General features: G+C 42.5%; 2 long non-coding RNA genes across 3 annotated transcripts; one reads left to right on the top strand and one right to left on the bottom strand.

Moving 5' to 3' along the window:
- Window positions 1-796: 796 nt before the first annotated feature.
- LOC140635234 (uncharacterized) lies at window positions 797-14,000 on the bottom strand. The gene is made up of 4 exons (XR_012032608.1): window positions 13,731-14,000; window positions 9,308-9,428; window positions 8,888-8,916; window positions 797-1,049 (listed from the first exon to the last, which is right to left on the bottom strand). It is a non-coding gene; the product is annotated as an uncharacterized lncRNA (long non-coding RNA).
- Window positions 14,001-14,077: 77 nt separating this feature from the next.
- Window positions 14,078-22,777, top strand: LOC140616730 (uncharacterized). Of its 2 annotated transcripts, none has more exons than XR_012017108.1 (3): window positions 14,078-14,715; window positions 16,815-16,930; window positions 22,171-22,777. It is a non-coding gene; the product is annotated as an uncharacterized lncRNA (long non-coding RNA). The 2 variants fall into 2 exon arrangements; XR_012017137.1 differs by having other exon boundaries at window positions 16,771-16,930.
- Window positions 22,778-26,340: the final 3,563 nt, after the last annotated feature.

Here is a 26,340-nt window from a genome sequence, read left to right as displayed (position 1 = left end):
TGACTTAGATACCATTCTTGTACCCATTTTACAGAAAAGGAAACTTAAGGCCCAGAGTGCTAGACTAGCTTGACCTAAGTCACATGGCAGTAGGATGGCAGTGCCGGGATTTTTACACAAGGTTGTCCCACTCCAGTGTTGGTGCCCTTCATTACTAAGTTCTGCAGTTCTTTTCACTTTGTCTTACCTAATTGGAAATTCAGTCTTAGGCTAACACAAAATTGAATTGAGATCAGTGAGTAATTGTTACAAATCCTCAGTGAGATGTTTGTCCTGTTGCTGGCTTCAGAAAAGGATTAATACTGAGGGAAAATAATGGTGCCAGATGTCTTAAAAATCTCCACTTCCTCAGATTGTATGAAACATGCAGTACAAAGTTTTTGAAAAGGTTCTGGATTCTACTGTGCTTGTCAATATGGAGACTGGACTATTCACAAAGTGGCTCACTTAGATCCATTTGGTTAGGAACCAAGAAACAAACTGGTTAGAAGAATGACTTTCAGGGACACCTGGGTGGCTCAGTCAGTTAAGTATCTGCCTTCAGCTCAGGTCATGATCTCAGAGTCCTGGGAGGGAGACCCACATCGGTCTCCCTGCTCAGTGGGGAGCCTGCTTCTCTCTCTCCCTCTTTGCTCTCTCTCACTCAAATAAATAAAATATTTTTTTAAAAAATCTTTAAATAATGACTTTCAGATATTTTTCTACACTTTACCCAAAGCTACCAGAACTACCTGATGGAAGTCCTAAGGACAGCTGACTGCTAGGAGTAATCCCCAGCCTACCACTCTCCCTCTATGCCTAATGCTATGTGAGTTTCCAAATTTCTTTTTTTTTTTTTTTTAAGGTTTTATTTATTAATTCATGAGAGACAGAGAGAGTGAGGCAGAGAGGCAGGGACAGGGAGAGGGAGAAGCAGGTTCCTCCATGCAGGAAGCTCGATGTGGCACTCAATCACACTCTTAGCCGAAGGCAGACGCTCAACTGCTGAGCCACCCAGGCGTCCCCCAGATTTCTCTGAACCACATTTTCCTTATCTGTAGCTGACTTTGCTGCAAGGATTAAGTTAGATATGTGAAGTTCCTGTATTATTTTGTGGTGTATATGAACTGTTTAAAAAGAGTTTATGAGAGAGAGCATGAGCAGGAGGGCCAGAGGGAGAGAGAGAATCCAAGCCAAAAGTACTAACCACAGAACCTGACAACCCTGAGATCCTTTTGTGGTGGATATAGATATTCAAAAATATTAGTTCTTTCTGGCCCTTTCTCTGAATGTTTAAGAAGGAAAGCACATAGCTGTGATGATTATGTCTTTATTGTTCCTTTTAGAGAGCTACATTTACCACACTGAATTTTATAGTCAGGTAGTAATTTACATTAAGACCAATCTTACCATTTATAACTTTAAACACCCTTATTGAAACTTCAGTAACATCATTTCCAAATATTAGCTTCAGGAGTACGTGGGTGGCTTGGTCAGTTAAGCATCGGTCTCTTGATTTCGGCTCAGGTCATGAGACTGACCCCGTGTCAGGCTCCACGATCAGTAGGGACTCTGCTTAGGATTCCCTCTTTCTCTCCCTCTACCTCTCCCGCCTCGTGACCATGTGCACACATGCACACACTCTCTCAAAAACAAAAAACAAATATCAGCTTCAACTTTAGTTGTGCTTGACATTCATTTAACAGTTACTGAAATCTGTTAAGTAAAAGACATCAATTATTATTTAGTAGAGCTTCTGAAACATTTCAGCAAAATAGCCTGGTTCACAAATAGGCATTAGGCATACATACTTTTATGGTAAGACCTGTTCTTTCTAACTGGTCCCAAGCTCCAATTCTGACTATAATTTTTAATGAAAATGATTTGGTCTGGCAACACCAAAGAGAAAAGGAAAACAAACACAAAAAAACTAAGAACAGAAATAGGCATTAACAAAAATTAGAGTTTTTAAAATATAGAAAGGATATTGTTCCCTTTTAAAGTCATTCATTTTGTTAATTGATCTTGCATAATCACTTTCATCACTGCCAGTGAAAGAAATACTTTTACATCCTCTTCTCAAGTATAAGGTTATAAAATGTACTGAGTGTGTGTGTGCATATTGTGTGCTACACAATGAGAAAGCAGTGGGTATTATCTCAAAAATGCAAACTTTGCAAACCACTACACATCCTAGGTGTTTTAAGTGAACTGAGTTCCTAGAGCCTTGCAAAGCATTAAATCTAACTACATGATTTGAGTTTAAGTGGAGCTATTTTCATCTAACTCAAAAAGTATGTGACTTAAGTAAGCAGCATGTACTTGACATTGGATTATTTGATTCGATCAAATGAACAACCAATTTAATAGAAAACTAATTAGACAAACCCACTTTGTTAGACTACATTATTTTATACTTTAAGAAGGTCTTTATTTATTTTTTTTTAATTTTTATTTATTTATGATAGTCACACACAGAGAGAGAGAGAGAGAGAGGCAGAGACATAGGCAGAGGGAGAAGCAGGCTCCATGCACCGGGAGCCTGACGTGGGATTCGATCCCGGGTCTCCAGGATCGCGCCCTGGGCCAAAGGCAGGCGCCAAACCGCTGCGCCACCCAGGGATCCCTAAGAAGGTCTTTAATAGAGCTTGTATTTTCTGATGATGAGAAATTGATGTACAATTATATGTAATATATGAGAAATTAATATATAACATGTAATACACAAAGTTGGTTATGGCAAAAAACTGATGTTATTAGTTACAAAAATAGTCATATGAACTGAGCATGTGATGTGATAAATGCTGGATGCTAATGTACCTCAATATAATAGTTCTGCTTCTTTATTTTAACTCCTTTCATTGCCAACAAGAGTGATTTAAGGTGTGATTCACTCAGATTGTTTTTTGGTTCAATAAAGGGCTGTGTTTGAAAAACTGTCTATCCCTTGACTCTTACTGTTGCCCCAATACAACATCTTCTGTTGACAAAACCAAGGAACCAAAGAGTGGCAGGCAATGAAAGTGCTCTCTACTATTGTGAAACAAGTGATTACAACCTCCACCCTGGAACCTGAGCTCATGAGAATCTACATTTCAAGTGGCACGTTTGAAGCATGTGTGCATTCAGTCATTCATTCATTTATTCATTCAACAAATAATTCTTGATCTCTGTATGTATCCCAAGCATACAAATAAATCTGAATAGGTCATAGTACCCGTTCTGACTGGCTTGCAGTCTAGAAGGGATGAGAGATGAATAAACAGCTGAGAACTAATTACAATGGAGGAATTTAAGTATGTGTGCAAGGGCGTAGAGATGGAGATTGTAAGTAACACCAAGCACAAGGGCTCAGGATGTGGGGGCGTTGAGAGATGAAGGAAGTCAAAATACAACAGCCTGAGAGCCACACAAAAGCATCTGACTACCATTTTGCAGGTAGTGTGACCTAAAGGAAGTTAAGATATCAGAAAAGCTGGCTCGTAGAGTCTGCTGACTGGCTTTCCATGCTGTACTAAAGATAGAAAAATGGAGGACTCAGATCTGATGTATGGTTCTCTTCCCCCTAATATCTGCTGTCATAAGGTATTTTACTATCTCTGTTTTACCTAGGATTACAACTTCAGGGCAACTTTTGAGGTCATTAAGGAAATTGTTTTGCCAGACTTCAGTTATTGTCCTCTGATAGTGAAAAAGTGGTTCCGGTAGCCTGGGAGATAATTATCACATTTCCTACATGCAGTATTATAATATATTTAGATGTGGCCTTTTGTTTAAAAACTACAAGTTTGAGGCTTTCTCAGTGACGTTGCTCACTTTACTGTGAATTACATGGTGATGCTTTCCGCTGGCACATACTTGGGAGTTTAAAATGGCCTCATTCAAGGCCTTAGGCAGCAAGGCTGTACTACAAAATGCAACAGTCACTAAGAGGACACATTCTAATGTAAACACCATTGGTAAGATGAAGGCCAAGTGTTCCTGCCAAAAGAATCAGTAGAGCACAAGAAATGCACACCATGGAATGAACAGCTGACATCAGCTCAGAGGCACGTGTGAGCTAGGAAAGGTGCTGGTTACTGATCTACAAGAATGGCTGTGTCCAAAGACCATGTAACTCAAAATCCAGCAGAATGAAGTATAGAAATATTCCTGGTCATTTGCTGAGCTTTGCATTGGGGAGTATTGATTATTCTCTTGATGGCAAAACTAAGGAATTATACTACACTGAGCAGAGCTGGGCAAGATGGTTCATGACAATAGCATTTTATAGCAGGAATCCTAAAAATACCTAGAACCTAGCAAGATAATCCCTTCTCTGGCTAAAGTTGGCAATCATTAGATATATTCACATAATCTTTGGTTGCAAGTTCCTTCTCCAAAGCTCACTTCAATGGCTGAGACACTGTGGTGATTGCCATGGGACTCTTGGCTAAAAGAAGATAGATTGATAGATAGATGATAGATAGATAGAGGATAGACAGATGAAAAACAGGACAGCTTCATCAGGTACATGAAAGGCCTTTTAAGGAACTAGTTCACAAAAAAAAAAAAAAAAAGGAACTAGTTCACACCACTAGAAACAGGTTTTTGAGATGGGCAGACTTTGAAAAAGCTTGATGTCTGGCTGTTGTCTAGAGTTTTCCTAGGCATTCTCCAAGAACTGGAGGTTTCCAAGGAGGGAGCCAGTAACAGACATTCTAGACCTGGTCACATGACAACTTACTTGCCAGTAGAAGGGTACCCTTCAGAGTAATGACTCAAAGTAATTTCGAGTTAGCTATTCAGGACTGAAGTTTCTGGTAGTAAATTGGACAACTAATTTGAAAATACTTTCACCACAAAATACCTAAAAATACTGAATAAGATAAAACAAACTTCTGTTTAGGTGCATAGCTAAACTAACAGGACATAATCATCTCAGTTAACGTAGGGCGTGGGAATTTTAGGAAGTCCTACTTCATCCCTATAGATAGTTTGTTATGAAGTTTATCTGTAAAGAGTGAAAGAAAGACATAAAATCAGAATTTCTGAAGTTACCTTCTTAAGCTGATCCCTGTTGTTGATGTTGCTTATTCTCAAATGTAAAATATATACAATACATCATATTCCCATTATAAAAGCAAAGCAAAGCACTCCTTCCTTAATAACTCAGTGCCAAAGCCCATGGGATTGGTTTCCCACACAAAAGGTGTGTCAAGAAGAGCAGTGGCCTGGCAGAGTCAGGAGATTGGCTGCAAATGTATTAAGGATAAAGGGAGTCAAGTTTCTCACTGTTGAGGAGTTACAGATGTGGAAAGAGGAGAAGCTAGAATGAACCACATAGTATTTCATTGGAACTGGAAGTATTAATATGTACTGGTGGTTTTCAATATATAGTGTGTGTGTTTGTGTGTGTGTGTGTGTGTGTGAGAGAGAGAGAGAGAGAGAGAGAGAGAGAGAGAGAGATTATACAGATATTTCCTACCTCTGATGATGGAGAAAGCTTAAAGCAGTGAGACCCCAATAGCAATGAGCATCCCTAACACCAAAAAGCTTGATTTCTAAAGCCCACTCACCACTAAAAGCAATCAGGTTTCCCTAATTCCAGTGTTGAGTCAGGGAAAAGTATAAGATGAACCTGGAACATTTTGTTGACCTAGAAAGTAAAGAAGCACTCAGAGTAGGATGGATATAAGTAAAAAAAAAAAAAAAAAAAAAAAGACACAGAAGCTAACTTGAATAGGGCCCCACTAGCCCCACTACTGAATCTGGAACAATTCAAGTATCAAAATATGTAATGGTAGTAAGAGAATTATAAATCCACTGAATAAAATAGGAAGCCATGATTCTATTCTGAGATAGATAAACAGGAAGAAAGAGACAGTTCAAAATTATAGTAGCATGCCAACAAACAAATGTAGATGGAATGATAAAATTCTGGTATGATTCTGGTAACCATCATATAATAATTTTAGCAAGAAACTTCAATGTTGCTAAACCAAGTGAAAGAGAGTTTGATGAGAAATGAGATATTTGCATAGTCTCAAATAAATTCTTATTAAAAACAAGTTCCATTAATAGTAGAAATATCTGACAGATACCAGAATCAAGTCATCAAAGTTAACCTCATGTGATGGGCTATAGTGCAGACTAGCTAAGTCCAAGAACCTCATCACACACAGGTAGTCTCCAAAATAGCACAGAGATGGCATAAAGAGTCTAGAAAGCTAATGAATCTGTTAGTGGGGTGGACCCCAAATTCTTTGCCAAGAAGCACGAAAAAGGCTTGAGGAAAATGCAGGCCAACAATGCCAAGGCCATGAGTGTTCATGCCAAGGCTATTGAGGTCTTTGTAAAGCCCAAGGAGGTCAAGCCCAAGATCCCAAAAGGCATCAGCTGAAAGTTCAGCTAACTTGTCTATACTGCCCACCCTAAGCTCAGGAAGCATGCTGGTGCCCATAGCACCTAGGATCTCAACCTCTGCTGAAGAGAGACCAAGGCCAAGGCCAAGGCCAAGGCCAAGGTTCAAACCAGGCTTACAGCTCCACCTCTGGCTCTAGCTCTGGCTCTCTAAAGGTGTCTACCCTCCCACTTCCACCTCCCCCATCCAAAAAAGGCCCTGCAGTAGATGCTTCCATGCACCAGTGTGAAGAAAGAAGACCTGGTGTCATCCTGGGCTGCTATCCTCCTGTGCTATTTGTACAAATAACCTGAAGCAGGAGCTGTCAAAAGATAATTAATATCATTGATAATGGGGCAGATAAAACTATGTGCCCACCTGATAGGATGCACTGAGAATATGAATCATTTTTGTAAAATCCCTATCAAAATAGCCTAACCTAAATCTGAGAAAACATTAGACACACCCAAATTGAGGAACATTCTACAAATTAATTGGCCTGCAATCTTCAAAATGTCAGTGTTTTGAGAGATAAGGAAAGACTGAGCAACCATTCCAGATTGAAGGAGATGAAAGAAACTTGATAGCTAAGAGAAACGTCTACTCCTGGCATTGACCATTTGGCTGTAAAGAACATTATTCAGTTGGTGAAGCCTGAGTGGTGTTGGTGGATGTTGTGATGTCCCAGAGCTGATCTCCTGGTGTTGATGGTTAGGTTGTGGTTGCATAGAAAACCATTCTTATGTGTAGGCAATATGTACTATAATTTTTTGGAGTAAGGGGAAATCAGGCCTGCAACTTACTCTAAACTTGTTCAAGAACCAAAAAGTTCTTTGAATTAGTCTTGCAACATATTTGTATTTTTGAAATTATTTAAAATATATGAAAACCCAAGGACTTTAAGCGTGTATTAAGTTTTTACTGCAAATTCTACCATTCATTCATTAAGCCTATAGTAGGCACCTACTAGGCACTAGGAGCGATACACCATATATCCAGTCACTCTTACTCATCTGGTCTCTGCTCCCCTGAAGAAAAGGATTCTGCAGAGTTGGGCCTGGCAGCAAAAATTTACTTTTGAGATCAAGAGTCTATCAAAGTCAAAATCTACAGCACAGTGAATGCAATCCACTCATTCTTCCCATCGAAGGATTTCTCTCAAGATAAATTGAAGCTGTATTTTGGCTATCCCTTTAGGCACCCCCTTGGTATCGACAGAATGACTGTACCTCTATTTTTGAAGGAGAATGTGCTCTGTAGGATGCCAGAATGCCAGTGGTTAGATTAGCCAAGCATCCCCATTTATTTGTGGCCACGCTTCATATACGAAGATCATACAGTGAGGCCTACCGAACAACAATGGGGACTCCACAGTGCGATTTGTTTAGGCCCTCTGGAAGATGGTACAAGCTTGCTAAGCCTAGTATCCACTCACCACAATCGTTTCCTCACCTATACCCTGAAAGAAGCACCACCAACATATAGTCTACTGAGTGTTGGCGTATATGCAAGTACTTCACTAGATACTGCAGATCTTCCCAATAGGGGACCCCTAAGCCTCCTCTCCACGGGATCCTCCACAGCACCACCCACCTCCCATCAAGTCTCTGGCTCCCATCAGTGGAACCACCATGGTCCTCAAAAGGTCACTCTCCATTTAGATCCACTCCAGCCTCTCCTCCCCTCAGCCCTGTTCCCTCCTCCACTCTAGCCAAACTGGACTGCTGTCCTGGAAGAAGACACAGGCCTTCTTCACGGCCACCTGTTTGCCTCCATACTCTTCTATCACTGCCTGGCATGTCCTCTTCCCTCCTCTCCCTCTGGTAAACTTCCACTCAGCCCTGAAGAAACCGCCTGCCTTCGTCCATTCGGGCTGCTGTAACAAAAATATACCACAGATTGGGTGGCTTGCCAACAGCAAACATCTATTTCTCACAGTTCTGGAGGCTGGAGGTCCAAGGTCAGGGCGCCAGCACCCGTGCCGTCATGTTCTGGTGAGAGCGCACTTCCGGGTTCACAGCTGGTGCCTTCTCGCTGTGTCCTCACGTGGTGGAAGGAGTGACAGAGTTTTCTGGGGCCTCTTTTATAAGGCCACTAGTCGCCTTCATCAGGCTCTGCCCTCGAGACCTAATTAATCACAGCTCACAGGCCCCACCTCCTAGTACCATTATCTTTGGGGTTTGAGATTTTAGCATAGGAATTGGGGGCCCCATTCAGACCACAGCACAGCCCGAATGCCACCTCCTCTGTGAGGTTTTCTCACCTCTCAGAGGTAGACTCAGCCAGTCCCTCACATGGTGTGGGGCACTGAGCACTGTGTTCTCTCTTCTACCTTCATGGCCTTCAGTTTGTCAAGTGCCCATGGCCTTCAGTTTGTCAATCATCTTCAGTGGCCTGGAAACAGCCAGAGGCAGGGGCCACATTCTCTATGGGCCCTTACACTGTGCCCAGCACAGGGTTGGCACTAAATTGTTTCAATAAGCCTCAGCTATTAACAATAACAAAACTCTGACAAGGTCTACTTACTGACTGTGGATGCTCTCCCAGGTTCTTTCCTAAATGAACCAATAAAAGCAGCTGCTAAAATGCATAGATGATCCAAGGGGGGGGGTGGCTTCTGGGAGACTTCCTCCCTCCAGTAAATGTGAGATAATTAAATTGTCATCTTGGACCAAGACCTGGCAAGAGGAAGTCCAGGGGCGGGAGGGGCTCCCAGCTGGTAAACTTTGGTCAACCAAAGGCTCCAACGTGGGAGCCTCTCTGGGTGGGAGTGGGAGTGGGAGTGGGGATGGGCTGGGGGCTGAGTAGGGGTGGGGATGGGGGCGTGATGAGGCGGGGTGGGGGTGGGGAACCACAGGAGGGTGGGGCAAGGAGAGCCAGCCCTAGTACCAGGCAGGAGAGGGGACATACAGGTTAGTGAGGACGGGAGGCCTTGTATCTCTTTACCTCTAAAACTGGGCAACATCTTTGCATGTCGGCTCAGTCCTCGAAAGAGCAGAGGAAGAGCTGGAGTAGCAGGAGGCACCAATGGCCATGCAAAAACTTCATGGGTTCACATGCAAATCATCTGAGGAAAACACAGAGCATGGTCAATTGGCCTTAAGATTGTCCTTCCCTGTTAAAGGGAGGAGAAGAAAAATTAGAATAAAAAAACTGCCAGACTTTGGAAGATAAATCATTGCTGTTTAGACTCTGCCCATTTTCATCGCTGTTCCCAGTTGCTGTTCCAGAGGTCTGGCCTAGCTTGGGTGTGGCATTGCTGGTACCTCTCCTTTATCTCTTGGATTAGCTCTCAAAGGGAAATATTTGGGACAAATATTTGGAACTCCACCCTCTGTGAAAAGAACCTTAATGACTGTCTCCAGCACAGCTCTTGGCTGGTCATAGACGGCCAGGGAAGGTGGCATAGTGGGCCTTTGGGGTACCCAGTGTCAGGAAACTTGAAGCTAATGAATCCCCAGCCTGAATCTAGTGCACCTCAGATTAGAACATGTCCCGCTGGACCGTGGCTAAAATAGAATCTTCCCTGTAGCGACATTTCAATGTCATGGCAAGCTTTCAAGAAACTTCTTTCCACCAATCAATTAGTCTTAGGTGCCCTGAATCCTTTCTCCTGGGAGCAGGGAGAGTCTCCATCCTTCCTAGGCCCTGGGCATGAGGTCTTTCTGCCTCCAGTCAAGCTGTTCACTTCCCCCATCCATTGGGAGCCATGCCCATCCATCATGAGCCAACCTGCACCTTGGGATACAAATGGAGAGAAGGGAGTGCCTGCCTCAACCAGGAGCCATCTGTTCAGGGATATGTTGGCCCAAGGCTCAGAGATAAATAGGAGACACACCACTGCTTCACTTCAGCTGTTGACGATAATAATAATAATAATAATAATAATAATAATAAATATCAACAAGTATTCTATTTGTGGTTGCTTATGCCATGCCCGGTCCTGAACTAAGCACTTCATGTATCATCTTATTTCATCTTCACACCAATCCTAACAGACTGGTACTACTCTCCCCATTTCTAAGACCTGCCCCCCAGTGTCCCAGCTACTGAATGGCAGAGTCCAGTTTCCAAGCTCCTAACTGCTCCAACCCTCAACTTTTCCCCAAGGGTACCCGGCCAGCTGATCCTGGTCCTTGTACAAGGGGTAGTTGCCATTCACCGTGGAATCCGTCAGGTCACCCACCGCCTTACAAGGTGGATCTGGGGTGTCTTTACTCTCCTGCCCATCCAGTCTCAACACTAAGAGCTGTCTCAAACCCCCAGACCCCAGGAAGCCTCTCTCCAACTCCGGCAGGGCTGATCTCTACTGACCACCCTTCCCGCTTGTTCTCTAGCACCCCAATGCTTGAAGTGTGATCCGACCAAGAAAAATGTAGACTCTCAGATCTTCCCCCAAATTCACATTTAAACAAGGCTCCGGGTGACTCCGTGCTCCCAGGCTCTTTGCAATTTAGGTCTTCCTCAATTAGCAATAGCTTTGAGTGGTTCTGGTTTTCTTTGTTGGTGGCCCCTTTGTCATTTTGGAGAAACTAGAAGTGGAATGTTGGTTTGCCCCAATCACTGCAGACTGTCCAAACTGCATACTGGGAATACAACTGGTAACCTGGGGTCCTTGCCCCCAGAGTGATCGCCTTATAAGCCCTGCTGAATGGCAGCCTGACATCAGTATTATCCCAAGGACTCCAGTGGCCTCTCAAACCCCACCTGCCCCTGACCTTTGTTGGGGTCCTAGGGGTGCAAAAACAAGCACTCATGTACAGAGGGGCTTATAGGGCCCTGCCAGGCGCTTCATGAAAGAATCGACACTTTGGTTTTTCTTTTAATGCTAAAAGAATATTCTGCCCTAGGGCTCAGACCCCACATCTCAGGTGTCCCAAGTGCCCCAATCCTGGATGCATTCTTGGTGGCATAGCAGCGCTTAGTCAAAGAAGGAGCCACCTCCTGCGGGCTCTGGAATTTCAGAGCCCTGTTTATAAAAGAGTTTACAGGAATCCTGTGGTCTCTGCCTGGCTACAGCCATGTCCCCTGACTCATTGTTCTTCTCCAGAGCTGTCACTACCTCTTAAACAGCTCTCGCTTTTTAAAATCACCTATTTAATGTGTCCTAGCCCTTAGAGAAAAACTATATATTTACTCTTTCTCACTTCCTGTGGGAAGGGTGGGGCCCTACCGCTGCTCTTCAGCAGTTGCTATGATTCACTCTGGGAGTGAGGGCCTTTCAGCAGGGAGGGAAGTGATTTGTGTAGTCTTTGGAATGCAGGTAGGGCTGTACTTTCTGAAGTGTTTGCTGATGAAGGAGCGATGTGGAAGGCAAACTTGTTATATAAAAGCACTAGAGAGTGTGTGTGTGTGTGTGTGTGTGTGTGTGTATGGCAGCCTGTGTCCTGACAGCCTTTGGCAAGGCCAGAGCACCAGAATGTTCTCTCCATCATGAGAGCCAATGCCTCTCCTTGGGTGCAGCCCCAGGCTTGCCCTTGTGGGAAATGAACCTCCTCTTGGAAGATACATTTGTAGTCTGAGTGCCTTCCTGGCTCCCCACGAAGGCCAGTCCTAGGTTTTCAGGGTGCAGATCAGGCAGGGGAAGCTCTAAGGCAAGCCCAGGGAGGCTGGGCTCAACCGCAGCATAGATAGGCCTAGGCCTAGGGTAAGGACAAGGGAGCTCTGGGGGTAAGCCGCACCTGCATTCACCCGCATTTGCAAAGATCCTTGAGAGCCTCGGTGTGAATGAACCATCAGCCCCAGCCCAGCCCAGAACAAGGCTAAGGAGAGTACAGTGTGGGAGGCAGCAGTTGGCTGGGGAGTGTACACCTGGCGTGGTGACAATTCGAGTGTTAGGACTTGCTTTTCCCCTTCTCTGTTTCAGAGGTGGTGCCATGGAAGGGTCAGGAGAGTAGAGACTGGAGCTAGCCTGTCTGGTTCCAAACTTAGTTCTGTCACATGCTGGATGCAGAGTCCTCAGGCAAGCTACTTAACCTCTCTGTACCTCAGTTTCTTCCTCTAGAAAAGAGACAATAACAGCATCCACTTCATAGGATTGTTGTGAGGATTAAGGGATTAATTCACGTAAAGAGCTTAGAGCAGTGGCCAGCGCATAATAAGTACCTGATGAATATTAACCATTATTCTTTGGGAACAAAAATCAATGTCCCAGAGGGTGGCAGGGATGGAGTAGGGCAAACATTTTAATCTTCTCAACCTAGGAGACAAAGTTCATCCAACGATTTTTCTACACAATCAAAAAGAAAAGAATGACAGGGACACATTGCCTCCCATCAGCAGGGAAGCATTTTCAGAAGATGTTGTAGTGTGGTAGCAAAAATCCTAACTCCACTCTAGAATACACTATCTTAGGAAAAAACAGTAAATCTGTAGGCTGGTTCTCAAGCCTACATACTTTCCATTTTTCGAAGTAACTTGATGGGTTCCTAAGATTAAGAGAGTATCAGCATTCTGAATCTATACCCAGGAGTTTCTGATTGCTTTTTCCACATTAAATATATGATTTTTACGTTTGAAGGAAGGACAGATCTCTAAATTAAGTGCATTTAGGGCAGCCCTGGTGGAGCAGCGGTTTGGCACTGCCTGCAGCCTGGGGTGTGATCCTGGAGACCCAGGATCGAGTCCCACGTCAGGCTCCCTGCATGGAGCCTGCTTCTTCCTCTCCCTGTGTCTCTGCCTCTCTGTGTGTATGTCTATGAATAAATAAATAAAATCTTTAAAAAAAATTAAGTGCATTTAGATGTTTGTCTCTTTTTATGATACCTGTGAAGCCAATCCTCACCTCATTTTCAGAGCCCGCTTCAATCTCTTTAAAATCCATGTAATTAGGGGCACCTGGGTGGCTCCATGGTTGAGTGTCTGCCTTTGGCTCAGGTCATGCTCCTGGGGTCTCAGCATCGGGCTCCTCACAGGAAGCCTGCTTCTCCCTCTGCCTATGTCTCTGCCTCTTTCTCTGTGTCTCTCATGAATAAATAAATAAAAGCTTTTTTTAAAAAAATAATAAATAAATAAAATCCATGTAATTAGAAAGCACAGCTCCATATTAATCTTTGTGTGTCTATTTATCTTTCTAGTCAATGGGCATTTATTAAGCATTTACTACATGCCAACTTCTATGTTAGATGCTCTGAAGGTTATAAGGATGCAAGAGATCTAGGGTCCTATTTAGGGAAGACTAACTAGCACCCAACATATATGTACTATATTAGGACAGAATCAATAAAAGAAGAAGAAATATTGAAGACACCATGACATGTTTACATCAGGATTAGCTAACTAGTTGGGAATTATAACATCAAATCGAATAACATTTCCAAATGTAAACATGTTCTCTTTTGAGAAGCTCAAAGGCACATTCACTACTTACCTGGGGGAGTTTAGAGGCTTGGAGAGAGTGGCAGTCACAAAAACCACAGCCAGACAAACCAAACCAGGGTCATCTGCTGAGAAAAGGAAGAAACCATGTCTCCCTTAAGCAAATAATTTCTCAGGTGGCAATGGAAAGCAAATCAAAGAATTAAAAAATAGATTAGCATTCCCTTCTATAAACACTTCTACTATCATATGACAAATTAGTGTAAACTCCACATGTACTTGTATCAAGAAAATACACTGCTTTCATGAAACAAAAAAGAGCTCTCTGATTCTTCAGAGAAAAGGAATTGTTGTCACATAAAACCTGTTGCCTAGCAACAAAACAGCAACTCATCACACCTTCCTTCCAGCCATGGACACACACAGCCTCACCCTCTTGCCTGCTCATTCCTCCTGACTAACGAGTACAGGGCTCTTTTGATAGGATCTGGAGTTGGGAGGACTGGGTTTTAAGGTTCTAGTTTAAAAGCACCAATCAGTATGGAAGTTTTGAAAATTGCTAAGAATTTAATCATAGAGTCAGAGCATTTGCAAAAGCCACATACAATAAAACAAGAGGCCCATTCTGCTGGGTTCTTTTTCTTTTCTGTTTTGTTTCCAATAATGACAGTTTCTCAGGCCTGAGCCAGGGGCACCAGGGTGGTCCTCCTCCAGCCTTTAGGCTTAGTATGAAAATGGAGTCATGCAACACAGCACTTCACTTCAGACCCTAAATCCGTCAGTGAAAACCCATGTCCTTTGCAATACCAGCTTCATTTCATTGCCAAATGCTAAGTCAAATGAGCAACTCTCCTCTTTTCAAATGCCATGTATAACAGAACCATTGGACACGATGTTTGGGAGCCAGTTGCTAACCAACATTCTATAGAACAGAGTGTATTCAGTGATATGACTCATAGATAAATTACTTCACCCTCATGAACCTCAAACTGGGTGTGCCATTTGCTGCAGATTGACTCAGGGCTTAACCCTTCCAGGTATGGAGAAATCCCACTTGCCTTCTTCCCCCCATGACGTCTAATGCCTATAAATGGTGGCAGACACTGTTGGGAAGCCATGATGGGTTCACAAGAGCTACCTCATCTCAGAGCATGATGACTTGTCTCTCAATATCTGTTTCCGCTATCAGCAGGGGCACTGGTTATGGGAAAATGCAAATTCCAGCAGTTCAGCAATTAGATGCAAAAACAGGAGTAACTCATATCTAGCGACATTGGCAATTTTACAATCAAGAAAAGTTCGATATTCTTTGACTTGCCACCCCCATCCCACTTATTACCTTTTCTGAAAGACATTTAACATGTATTTTTCTCCTCAGCATCCAAGGTCTTAAATTTCTAATGCCAGCTGAAGGCCTGACTAGAAGGGAGAGGTCTGCATTCCTTACTCTGTTTATGCTCCCACCTAATTGTTAAGTGTTCTCTAGTGTAAACAAACAGTGACACTATTGTGGCATCAGTATGAATGCATGCAGCCTCAGTCATTAAGGACATATTCTCCCAATTTGTTTGTGATTAACTGACTTGTCATTTTCTTCCAATCTTCTTTTCTGTGCTTAAGATCCATAACAGGAGTTCAACGTCTTGTGATAATGGCAAAGGCAAAATATTCAATCCAGGTTTTGAAGTGTTGATAGAGTCTTAATACTGTTGATGGAGGGTTGATAATTTCTGCAAGAATGAAGAAAAATCTAGAGTCCCGAGATGACCCAAGAGACTGGAGAAATACTTTTATGTCTCTTTTATGACAATCATCTTTTATGACAGTAGGCTGAGCCACTAGGCTCAGTTGGTTAAGTGTTTGCGTTCAGCTCAGGCCATGATCTCAGGGTCCTGGGATCAAGCCCCGCATTGGGTTCCCTGCTCAGTGGGGAGTGTGCTTCTCCCACTTATGAGCTTGCTTCTCCCTTCCCTCCATGAGATTGCTTTTTCTCACTATCTCTGTCTCTCTCTCTCAAATAAATAAAATCTTTTTTTTTAAAAGACATTAGAGCATTTTAGGCTCACAGAAAGATTGAGATGAACATGCAGAGATTTCCCATATACCCTTTGCCCACACACATGCACAGCCTTCCTGATTATCAGCACCCCCTACCAGAGTAGAACATTTGTTGTAACAGACAAACCTACATGGACACATCATCATCATCCAAAGTCCATAGTTTATATTCGGGTTCATTCTTGGTGGTGTACATTTTATGGGTTTGGACAAGTGTACAATGATATGTATCCACCATTATAGAATCATATAGAGTAGGTTCACTCCCTAAAAATCCTCTATGCTCTACTTATTCATCCCTCCCTCCCTCACTCCCTCCCTCCCACCCGAGGGAACCACTAATCTTTTTACTGCCTCCATAGTTTTGCCTTTTTCAGAATGTCATAGGGTTGGAATTACAAAGTAGAGCCCTTTCAGATTATCTACTTTCACTTAGTGATCTGCTTTAACACTTTTCCTCATCTTTTCATGGTTTGATGGCCCGTTTCTTTTTAGTGCTGAATAATATTCCACTGTCTGGTTGTACCACACCTTATCCATTTACCTACTGAAGGACATCTTGGTTGCTTCCAAATGTTGGCAACTCTAAGTAAAGCTGCTAGAAATGTTCATGTATAGGGCTTTGCATAGACATAAGTTTTCAACTCATTTGGATAAATACCATGAAGTATAATTGCTGAACCATATGGTAAAGGTATGTTTAGTTTGGTAAGAAACCGCCAAACTGTCTTCCAAAGTGGTTTGTACTATATTTCATGCCCACCAGCAATGAATGAGAGTTCCTGTTGCCCCACACCTTCACTGGTGTGGTCACTGTTTTGGATTTGGGCCATTCTAATAGGTGTGTAGTGGTTCTCATTGCTATTTTAATCTGCATTTTCCTGATGCCATATAATGTAGGGTATCTTTTCACATATTAATATCCTCTCTGGTGAAATGTCTTATAAAGGTTTTGGCCGATTTTTAAATAAGGTTGTTTATTTATTATGGATGAGGGAAAATAGTTGTAAAGGGTAATTCACGATCTTCATCAGCTAAACACCCAGATGTGTCAGCTGTGTCTGTAAACTCCATGAAGGTATCATGAAGCTCCACCTTCCAGAATGATCCTGAGGCTGGCACAGGGAGCTCAGAGGCTGAGGGCACAGTCTTGAGGACCTCTGATCTGTACCCTTCCTGCTGGATAAACCTCAGGCAAGTTACTTCACTTCTTTTATGCTCAGGTTTCTTTTCCATACAAATTAAGATCATAATATAAGGGTTTGTAGAGATTAAATAAGATAACATTGATAGTGTTGTAGCCTAGTGCCTGACACATCAGGTAAGTGCTCAGGAAACAGTACTTGTTCTTAATAAGAAGTGAACCATGGTAAGCCATTATCAAGTGAAACTGGGTTTTGAGAATAGGAGTGTTGACCAATTTGGTGGTGTGTGTGCGCTAGTTGCTAGGGCTGCCGTAACAAAATACCACAAACTAGCTGGCTTAAATAACAGAAATGTATTTTCTCACCATTCTGGAGGATGGAAACCCCAAATAAAAGTGCCAGCAGTGCTGGTTTCTTCTGATGCTTCTCTTCCTGGCTTGCAGATGGCCACCTTCTCCCTGTGTCTTACATGGTTGTCCTGTATGTATTTGCATCCAAATTTCCTCTTCTTGTAAGGACACAGGTCACATTGGATAAGAGCCCACCCTAATGACCTCATTATAACTTACCTCTCCAAAGACCCTATCTCCAAATACAGTTATATTCTGAGGTCCTGGAGGTTAGGACTTTAATATATGAATTTGAGGTGGTGGGGGCACAAGTAAATTGATAACACTTTGGGGGATCCCTGGGTGGTGCAGCGGATTAGCGCCTGCCTTTGGCCCAGGGCGCGATCCTGGAGATCCGGGATCGAATCCCACGACGGCCTCCCGGTGCATGGAGCCTGCTTCTCCCTCTGCCTATGTCTCTGCCTCTCTCTCTCTCTCTCTCTGTGTGACTATCATAAATAAATAAAAATTTTTAAAAAATAACACTTTGGAAAGTCTATCTAGTTTGGTTGAGCTTTTTCAGGGAAATGACATAAGCTTTGAAGAGATCAGGAAAAGGAAATCTTTCTGCTCTGCTCTACCTGCTCTGAGGTCTGCTTTCCCAAGCCTAGCGGGTGAAGGAGTCAGAGCTATAAAAGGAAGAAGCGAAACCCGCCTTGATAAATGGAGTCCTCTAACACCAACCAGCTACCAAAATCCACAGCCCCACATGTTAGCAGTTGAATTATGTTTTCCCAAATGTTACCTTAGTTGATATGGTCCTTACAGAAGTAATCAGGTTTAAAATGAGGTGTTTAGGGTGGGCTCTAACCCGATACCACTATGTTGTAAAAGGGGGAGATTTGGGCCCAAAGACACACACGAGGATGGTATAAAGGCACATTTACAAGCTGTGAGGAAGGCCTAGAACAGGTCCCTCCTGCAGTCCTCTGAAGAAACCAATCCCACTGACACCTCGAGCTAAGATTTCTAGCCTCTAGAATCGTGGGAAAATAGGTGGTTAAGCAGATACTTGGTGATGGCAGCCCCAGCAACTCAACATACCATACTTCCTTCATTTGCCTGACAGCTATCTAATCAGTTTCTATGGTGTGCCAGGGCTTCAGATACATGATGAATAATGTACATTTCCCACCATTAAGAAACTTGCAGGCTTTGGAGGGGGAAACAATCACATTAAAAAATCATTTTGGTTGGGGCACCTGGCTGGCTCAGTCTGTAGAGCGTTTGACTCTTGATCTCGGGGTCATCAGGGGTTGTGAGTCAAACCCCACATTGAGTGTGGAGTCTACTTTAAAAATAAAAAATAAAAAAATCAGGGGTGTTTGGCTGGTGCTGGCTTACTGGGTAGAGCATGTGACTCTTCATGAGTCGGGGTTGTGAGGGGTTGTGACTTTGAGCCCCCTGTCAGGGGTAGAATTTGCTTAAAAAAAAAAACAAACACAAACTTTAATCATTTGGGTTTAATGTGGCTAGTGTTCCATTTCCTTGTTGGCCAGGAAATAGGTTTGCAGTTTTTATTCTAATTTGGTGTCAAAACACTCATTTTTGCAAAGGAGGAGTCATTCTCTGTGTGTGTGTGTGTGTGTGTGTGTGTGTGTGTGTGGTGGGGGGGAGGGAACATAGGCCTCCTTCAGTATCCTGCCTGCTGCCCTACACATCTAACTCCGCCTCTGACCCAGCCACCCCCTAATCCTCCCCCAACACAGAATCAGTCTTTGGAAAGGCAAATCAGGTCTTGCCACAGCTCAAACCATCCCACTCCTCTCTGGCTTAAAGCATTTCAGTGATTTCCCATTTTCTAGTCATAAGTGTAACTCCCTAAAATGGCACACGCCCACACCCTGACGTGGCATCCTGGGCCAGCCATGCTGACCTTCCTCCCCCACAAGAATCTGGACTTGCTGTTCCTGCCTGAATCCCCCTTCCCTCCTCTCTTGACCTGGTCAATCTACCTCCTTCCAGATCTTGCTTATTCATCATTTCTTTTAGACAGCTTTCCTTGAACACCCAACTTAGGGCAAATCTCCTATGGTCCTCGCTAGCACCATCTACATCTACCTCCTCATCATAGTTGATATTTTTTATTTATTTGTGCAATTCTAAGCTCTATGAAGGCATATCTATATCCACTCACCATAATATCTTCAGTGCTTGGACACATAGTTGGGGCTCAATAAATATCATTTGAATGTATCAATGAGTGAGTACTGATGCCTAGAATTTCCAATACGGGAAGCAAGATATAGTATTTGAAAAATAGTCAAGAATTAGTGAATATGAACAAAGTCAGTACACATATGAGCATTATTGTAGAAACAAACTTTTTGTCAAGTTATTTATTGTCAAGAAGGTCCTTTGCTCTGAAAATCAATTTTTTCCTATTCCATTTTGAATACATTTTCTGAACATTTACTTATTCTATATTCTATATTCACTACCTATATTCTATATTCACTACCAAATTTCTCCTATGTGTCAGAGAAATTTTAAGTAATTCTAATCCCCTCTTTTTGAAACAGTCAGATAGCAGTTGACTGGTGACAAGTTAATCGATTTCACTGCCAGACGTAAGATTTTCCCAGGCCTTCTGAATAAATTTAAATTAATTGAATACAGAATGAGTTTGAAGGACTGTAAGGCAAAGGTGCATCTGCTCCAGCGCTGATCTACCAAATGTTCGTTGGCTTGTGCTGGTGTAAAAGCATTACGCTGAGCCCGGCAGCCCAGCCCTGGAGGAGTTGGTGATCTACTGTGAGCATGTGGATTTAAACAAATATTACAGTGCAGCAAGATAAGGGCTACCAGAGGGAGTTCAAAATGCTATCAACCCCATGAGGCAGATGGAAAATGTAGGACTTGACATAATCACCTAAGCTCTCTACATTTAAAAAAAAATTTTTTTTGTTAAAGATTTATTTATTTTGAGAGAGAGAGAGCAAGGGGGTAGGAGGGGAGGCAAGGCAGAGAAGGAAGGGGTAGAAGGAGAAAATCCTTAAACAGACTCCCTGCTCAGCGCTGATTAGGGGCTCTATCTCAGGACCCCAAGATCAGGACCTGTGCTGAAATCAAGAGTTGGTTGTTTAACCCACTGAACCATGCAGGTTCCCGAACTCTTTACATTTTAATAAGAATTATGATTGGAAAAGGAAACATGCTGAATAAAATAAGACTTGATTACAGCTTGCCTGTAAGCAGAACAAATAGTTGGCATTCATCCTTCCTCACCTTTTAGAAAAAGTAAGCTAACTGCTTCCTTGCTTTGTCACTTTCCTGTGAATGCCCCTTCCGCTCCTGTCATTTCTTGTATTCCCCCCTAGCTTCCTCCCCGCAGCTAGTGCCTTTCCCCCAGGGTATAATTTTGTTTTTACTTTGTAGTTGGTCTTTTGGCACTGAGTTCCCTAAGGACAGGAACTCCTAGTCCCTAAATCACCCGACTTTGCAGTATATCCTTCTTGATTCCTGGTTTTCTTAAAAATACAAATAAACCAATTCCCTATCTAAATATTTAAGAACTCAGAATAGATGGGGAAGTCCGAATCCTAAAATACAAGTTCAATCTGTCAATTAGTTTGGAGGCTATATGACGCAGCTATCTAAACAGCATGGAAATTGGGATACAAATTAGAACTGTTAAACTTTCTTTTAGCTGTCAACATAATTTATTACTAACTGCTTCTCTTCTGACACCATTGGGTGAAATGGCTCAGGTTAGTCCAAATATCTTCCACTGATACATATTTTTAACCTGTCAGGTCCGATTAAGTTCTGATAATATTAGCAAGTAAAGCTATTATACAGTATCGGCAGTCATAATTTATAGAAAGTAGAGTTTCTTGTTATGTAATTAATCAACAAGAGACACCATGTCCTGAGAGGAGGGGTGGCTATGTGGGTGGTATAAAGGTGGACAGTAGCCTCTTTTGCTCTCTGGGTCACTGTTTCCTTGGACCCCAGGAATGATTCCTCAGCCAGTCATACAGGGAGAGTGATTTGATAAGCCAAATAGTCATTCATTTATTCAGCCAATATCTATTGACTGCCCTCTGGCAGCCAGGCACTGTTCTAGGCCCATGGGGAAACAGCAGAGAACACAGCAGGAGTTTATGTTCTAGCAAGTGAAACAGACCATAAATATGTAAACAAGCAACTATATATTCTAATGTCTGGTAGCATGAGTTGGTATGAAGAAATTAACATAGAGGAAGGGGTCAGAGCTGATGAGAGCTGATATAAGGGACCTGTTACTGACATGTCACAGTTTGGAATTTATTTTTTTATCTTTTTAAGATTTTATTTATTTCTTCATGAGAGAGGCAGAGATACAGGCAGAGAGAGAAGCAGGCTCCCTCTGGGGAGCCCGATGCAGGACTCGATCCTAGGACCTCAGGATCATGACCGGAGCTGAACGCAGACGCTCAACCACTGAGCCACTCAGGTGCCCCCAATGTTTAGAATTTAAAATGAGGGCTGTAGAAATGTTCTGTATGTCCTGACGTTTCAGTGACTATGTGATAATCCAAATGCACATCCAGGTTAAGACCAGTCACAATGATCTGCAATTAGCTGCATTTTAAAGCCGTACTACTCAGAGTTCTTGGTTGTGAGGGACAAAAAACCCAACCCAAACAGGTGTAGGAAAAAAAAGGAATCTCCTACTTTGCCTAAGTGAAAACTTCAAGGGGTTGGTCAAGGGTTTTTTTTAGTTTATTGCACACCACAGAGTTATAAATAACAAATATAGAGGCTTGATGCTGAAAATATCTTATGGACACTGGAGTATTTTTCTGAAAGGAGTTGCCATGTTTATTGACCTAGGAGTTCAAATAACATCATCTGGACCACAACTTCTCTTTCTTCTCTTGGTAACGCTTTCTCCCATTTTTTCCTTCATTTTCAGCTGAGCCAAGCAGATATCCAAATAGCTGGAAGTCCCTCTGGAGGTCTCTCAAGAGTTAAAACCAAACCAAACCAAACCCAGGATTGAGTCCCACTGGAGGAATTGAAGATGTTTGCTGAAACCAATGAGTGCAGACAGGGAGACCCTATCTCTTCATTGGCCATTCTGAGGCACAGGCCCAGGCTCAGGGTGGGGTCTTGAGGCAGCCACCAAACCACATGGACCGAGGATGGGGAGTGAACAGGTCTCTAAGGCAAGCACTGGTTCTGTTACTAGAATAAGGTGGAAAGGATGTTGGGGAAATAAAATCAGGAAATGTCCAAGATCACATACAGAAACTCTACTCTTTTACACCTCCCCACACACACTAATTTCATTATTGATGTCTCAAATGACATCTTGTTATATTTTTAATCCATTAACATGATTGTGTTGTTTATAGTTCAGGCTTTCAGCCTTTAAATCCCACACCAGAATTAAAAGTGATTTATGCACCGCCTTTAAATATTATGGGATTCTATATTTGTCTATGTATTTACCCTAATCAGAGAACATTATACTTTCATATGACTTTGTGTTGCTGTACAAATCATTCATTTTAAGAGGAAAATGTGTATATGTATATAAATATATAATATATATATTTCAATCTGGCCGAGTCCTGGTATTTCAGAACCTCTGGGTTTGTTTTTGTTCTTTCTCATGGCTGTAAACAAATTTTTTTTTTTAAAGTAAGTTTCAGCATGGAACTCAACGTGGAGCTCAAACTCATAACCCTGAGATTAAGACCTCAGCTGAAGTCAAGAGTCAGGCACTTAACTGACTGAGCCACTCAGGTACCCCATGGCTTTTTTTTTTTTTTTTTTAAATAATTGCTATCTAAAAAAATAAAATAAAATAAAATAAATAATTGCTATCTTTTCTTTTTAGCTTGAATCATTTCAGGGTGCTTTTAGTCTCTTGGATTTTTTTTCTGGAAGAATTTAGCAGAGGTAAATCCCAATCTTTATGTCTTAGAAAGACCTAACAGCAAAGGGTCTCAAATAAATTGTTTTCTCCTCAGTGCATGTCTCTTGTTGATTGCATGGCACAGAACCCCATCAAAATATAACATCCTCCAAGACACGTTCATGGTGAGCATTTGGCAGGACTATGCCCAGTGGGGTACCTTGCGGTGGCACGTCCTATTTTGGAAAGCAGAGCTCCTCGAGCCCTGGAAATTTTCTGCAAAGAAGCTTTACAACATCACTTCCTCAAAAGATTCCTGGCAGGACAGTCTCTCATTAATGCACCATGTGGAACTCAAATGGGAAACCCAACTTTCTCTAAGTCTCAGGCAGTTATGTTATTCAAACAATTATGGATTTACACAATTTGAGCTGTGGTTTTTTTTGTTTTTGTTTGTTTTTTTTTTTTTTTTTTTTTTTTTTTTTTTAGTTTATTGCACACCACAGAGTTATAAATAACAAATATAGAGGCTTGATGCTGAAAATATCTTATGGACACTGGAGTATTTTTCTGAAAGGAGTTGCCATGTTTATTGTTTCATTATGGTGTTGTGAAGTGTATAGGTATGGGCATGTGCCAAAAGCAATATCAGTTTCCTGGATACCACCCAGTGAACATTTAGGTACTTTTTACTGCAAATTAAATGCTCTCCCAATAACCTCTGCATTTGTCATATGGTTTATTGGTGAAATTATCAAGCAGCTTTCGCTAATAATTGTCTAGGCTTCTCAGCTTAGAATCCAGCACTTTTACAACATTCTGTTAAGACAGCAGATTTCACAAGACAAGACAACCACATTCTGTGTATTGTACAGTTGCCTTACCTGGGTAAATGCAAATGCAATAAATAAATACAGAACTGGAATGGAAACTGAATGTGGCAATCGACATGATTTGGGATCCAGGCCACACTTTTTAGAGCTGGCTTTTCTATCCCTGGCTCACCTGCTTCCTACAGATTTTCTCCCTTCCCTTTATCTGGCCCTGATCTCTCTCACATAAGAAAAAAAAAAAAAGACATTGGGTACCTTTCTTATTGCCCCCAAAGAATGTGACCTCTTTATTCTTTGACCTCATCACACTTTGTAACTCTCACGGTGGTTCCCTAGATCTGTGTGGTGTTCTGGTTATCTATGCACATCCTATCCTTGCCCTCACTGGCTAGGCTGAGAGCTGTACATGTCATCATAAAACTTCTTATGTTTGCAGTGTGTCTCAGTGTTGTGCAGCACACGTGTTGTCTGATGCAATGACGTCTGACTCTTCAATGTCTGGTTCCTGGATAAAATTCCATCATTATCTTCTTTCTTGAAAATGTGCATCCCACTTTGGTATATATCTTCTTGAAGAAAGTTTTGTATAAATTTCAAGGAGCTGGTGATTTGTTTCCACAGTGGAAATATTCGTCTTGTTTAATATCTAAGGAGGCCGGGGATCCCTGGGTGGCTCAGGAGTTTAGCGCCTGTCTTTGGCCCAGGGCGGGATCCTAGAGCCCTGGGATCGAGTACCACATCGGGCTCCCGGCATGGAGCCTGTCTCTCCCTCTGCCTGTGTCTCTGCCTCTCTCTCTATGTCTATCATAAATAAATAAAATATTTAAAAAAAAAAATATCTAAGGAGGCCATATGCCAGGTCAGCGTTTTTTCTTAAGAAAATCCCTGGGACACCTGGGTGGCTTAGTTGGTTAAGCATCTGCCTTCAGCTCAGGTCATGATCCCAGAGTCCTGGGATCGAGCCCTACATAAGGCTCTCTGTTCAGTGGAGAGCCTGCTTCTCCTTCTCCCTCTGCTATTTCCTCTCCCTTTGCTGCTCCTTTTCCCTCTGCTCCTCCCCCTGCTTTTACTTGCTCACTCGCTCCCCCCACCCCCTTCAGAGAAATAAATAAGATCTTTAAAAAAAAAAAGAAAAAGAAAGAAAGAAAGAAAAGAAAGAAAGAAAGAAAGGAAGAAAGAAAGAAAGAAAGAAAGAAAGAAAGAAAGAAAGAAAGAAAGAAAGAGAAAGAGAAAAGGAAATTCCTTGAAACAGAAGCATACAACTTTGGTTGTTAATGAAATTAGAGAAGATAAGGGATGCCAAATTTCATCCTATGGCAGATGGACACTGAGCCTTAGACATATTTTCCTATTTCTAATAGTACGTAATAGATTTTTCACTTCTTGTTGTAAAAATGAAAATCAAAACAAAGCAAAGCTTTACTCTGTAAATTTTGATGTGCTCTGGAAATGTATCTTCAAGGGTTGGCAACAATGGGACATAAATATTAACAGCTGGCATTTGAATCATGTTCTTATTTGATAGGGCAGATTTTATCAGTTCCACTGGATACCAGAGAAAACTGCAGTCATCGAGGTCATCCCAGCTACTCCAAGGTAGAGTTCTATTTCAGACCCAAGTCTCTGATTCCATCTCTTGCGTGATGCCCACTACCCACTCTCGCTCAGGAGAAGAATCTGGTTCCTCACAGAAATCGGGAAGAAGCCGAGAGCTGGAGGTCAGGCTCTGGTTACTGTTTTTCATTCCAGCCTGAATACAATCTCTCGGGAAGAGGCTTGGGCACCCTGGCTTCTGGCTTCCAGACCACTGTCCCTCAGCACACACCCACGTGTACACACACCCCGTCTAGAGAACAAAGAACAGGGTGTGGTGTCCCTGCCTGCCCCACCTTCACATTCCCACAGAGCCAGTCAGGATTCCGTGCTGTGAGGATGGAGGCCAGAATCCCCTGCCATCCAAGCAGGGATGGGCAGCTGCCATCATCACCTCAGCAATTCCCACGGTGCCAGGGGACAGGATAGAGTCTCGGGGCTTAGTGGCCACCGCTTCTCCCTCCCTCTGGAAAAGCTCATCAGTTCAGGGGTTCTGCAGGCCTGCCAATTTAGTAAATATTTGTTAGAGGAAGTGACTAACATGTATTTACTGAGCATCTACTCTATTCAATGTGCAATACTACTAATAATAATTACAATTTCCTGGGCACTCACTAGGTCTGTGAACGGACTCTAATAAACATCACAGTAGCTCTAGGGGTAGTGGTTATTTTACGGACGAGAAAAGACATATGGCTTAAGGACCTTGCTCAGGTTTTATGAGAGGGTGAGTGACAAACCCAGGTCTGTTTCATTCCAGAATTGCCAAGCTGTAGGCAAGGAGCTGGGGATATTG

The sequence above is a fragment of the Canis lupus genome, chromosome 1 (genome assembly GCF_048164855.1).
Source record: "Canis lupus baileyi chromosome 1, mCanLup2.hap1, whole genome shotgun sequence".
Lineage (NCBI taxonomy): Eukaryota > Metazoa > Chordata > Mammalia > Carnivora > Canidae > Canis > Canis lupus.
Note: the sequence above shows the minus strand (reverse complement) of the source record. Positions and strands in the feature narration are given on the sequence as shown.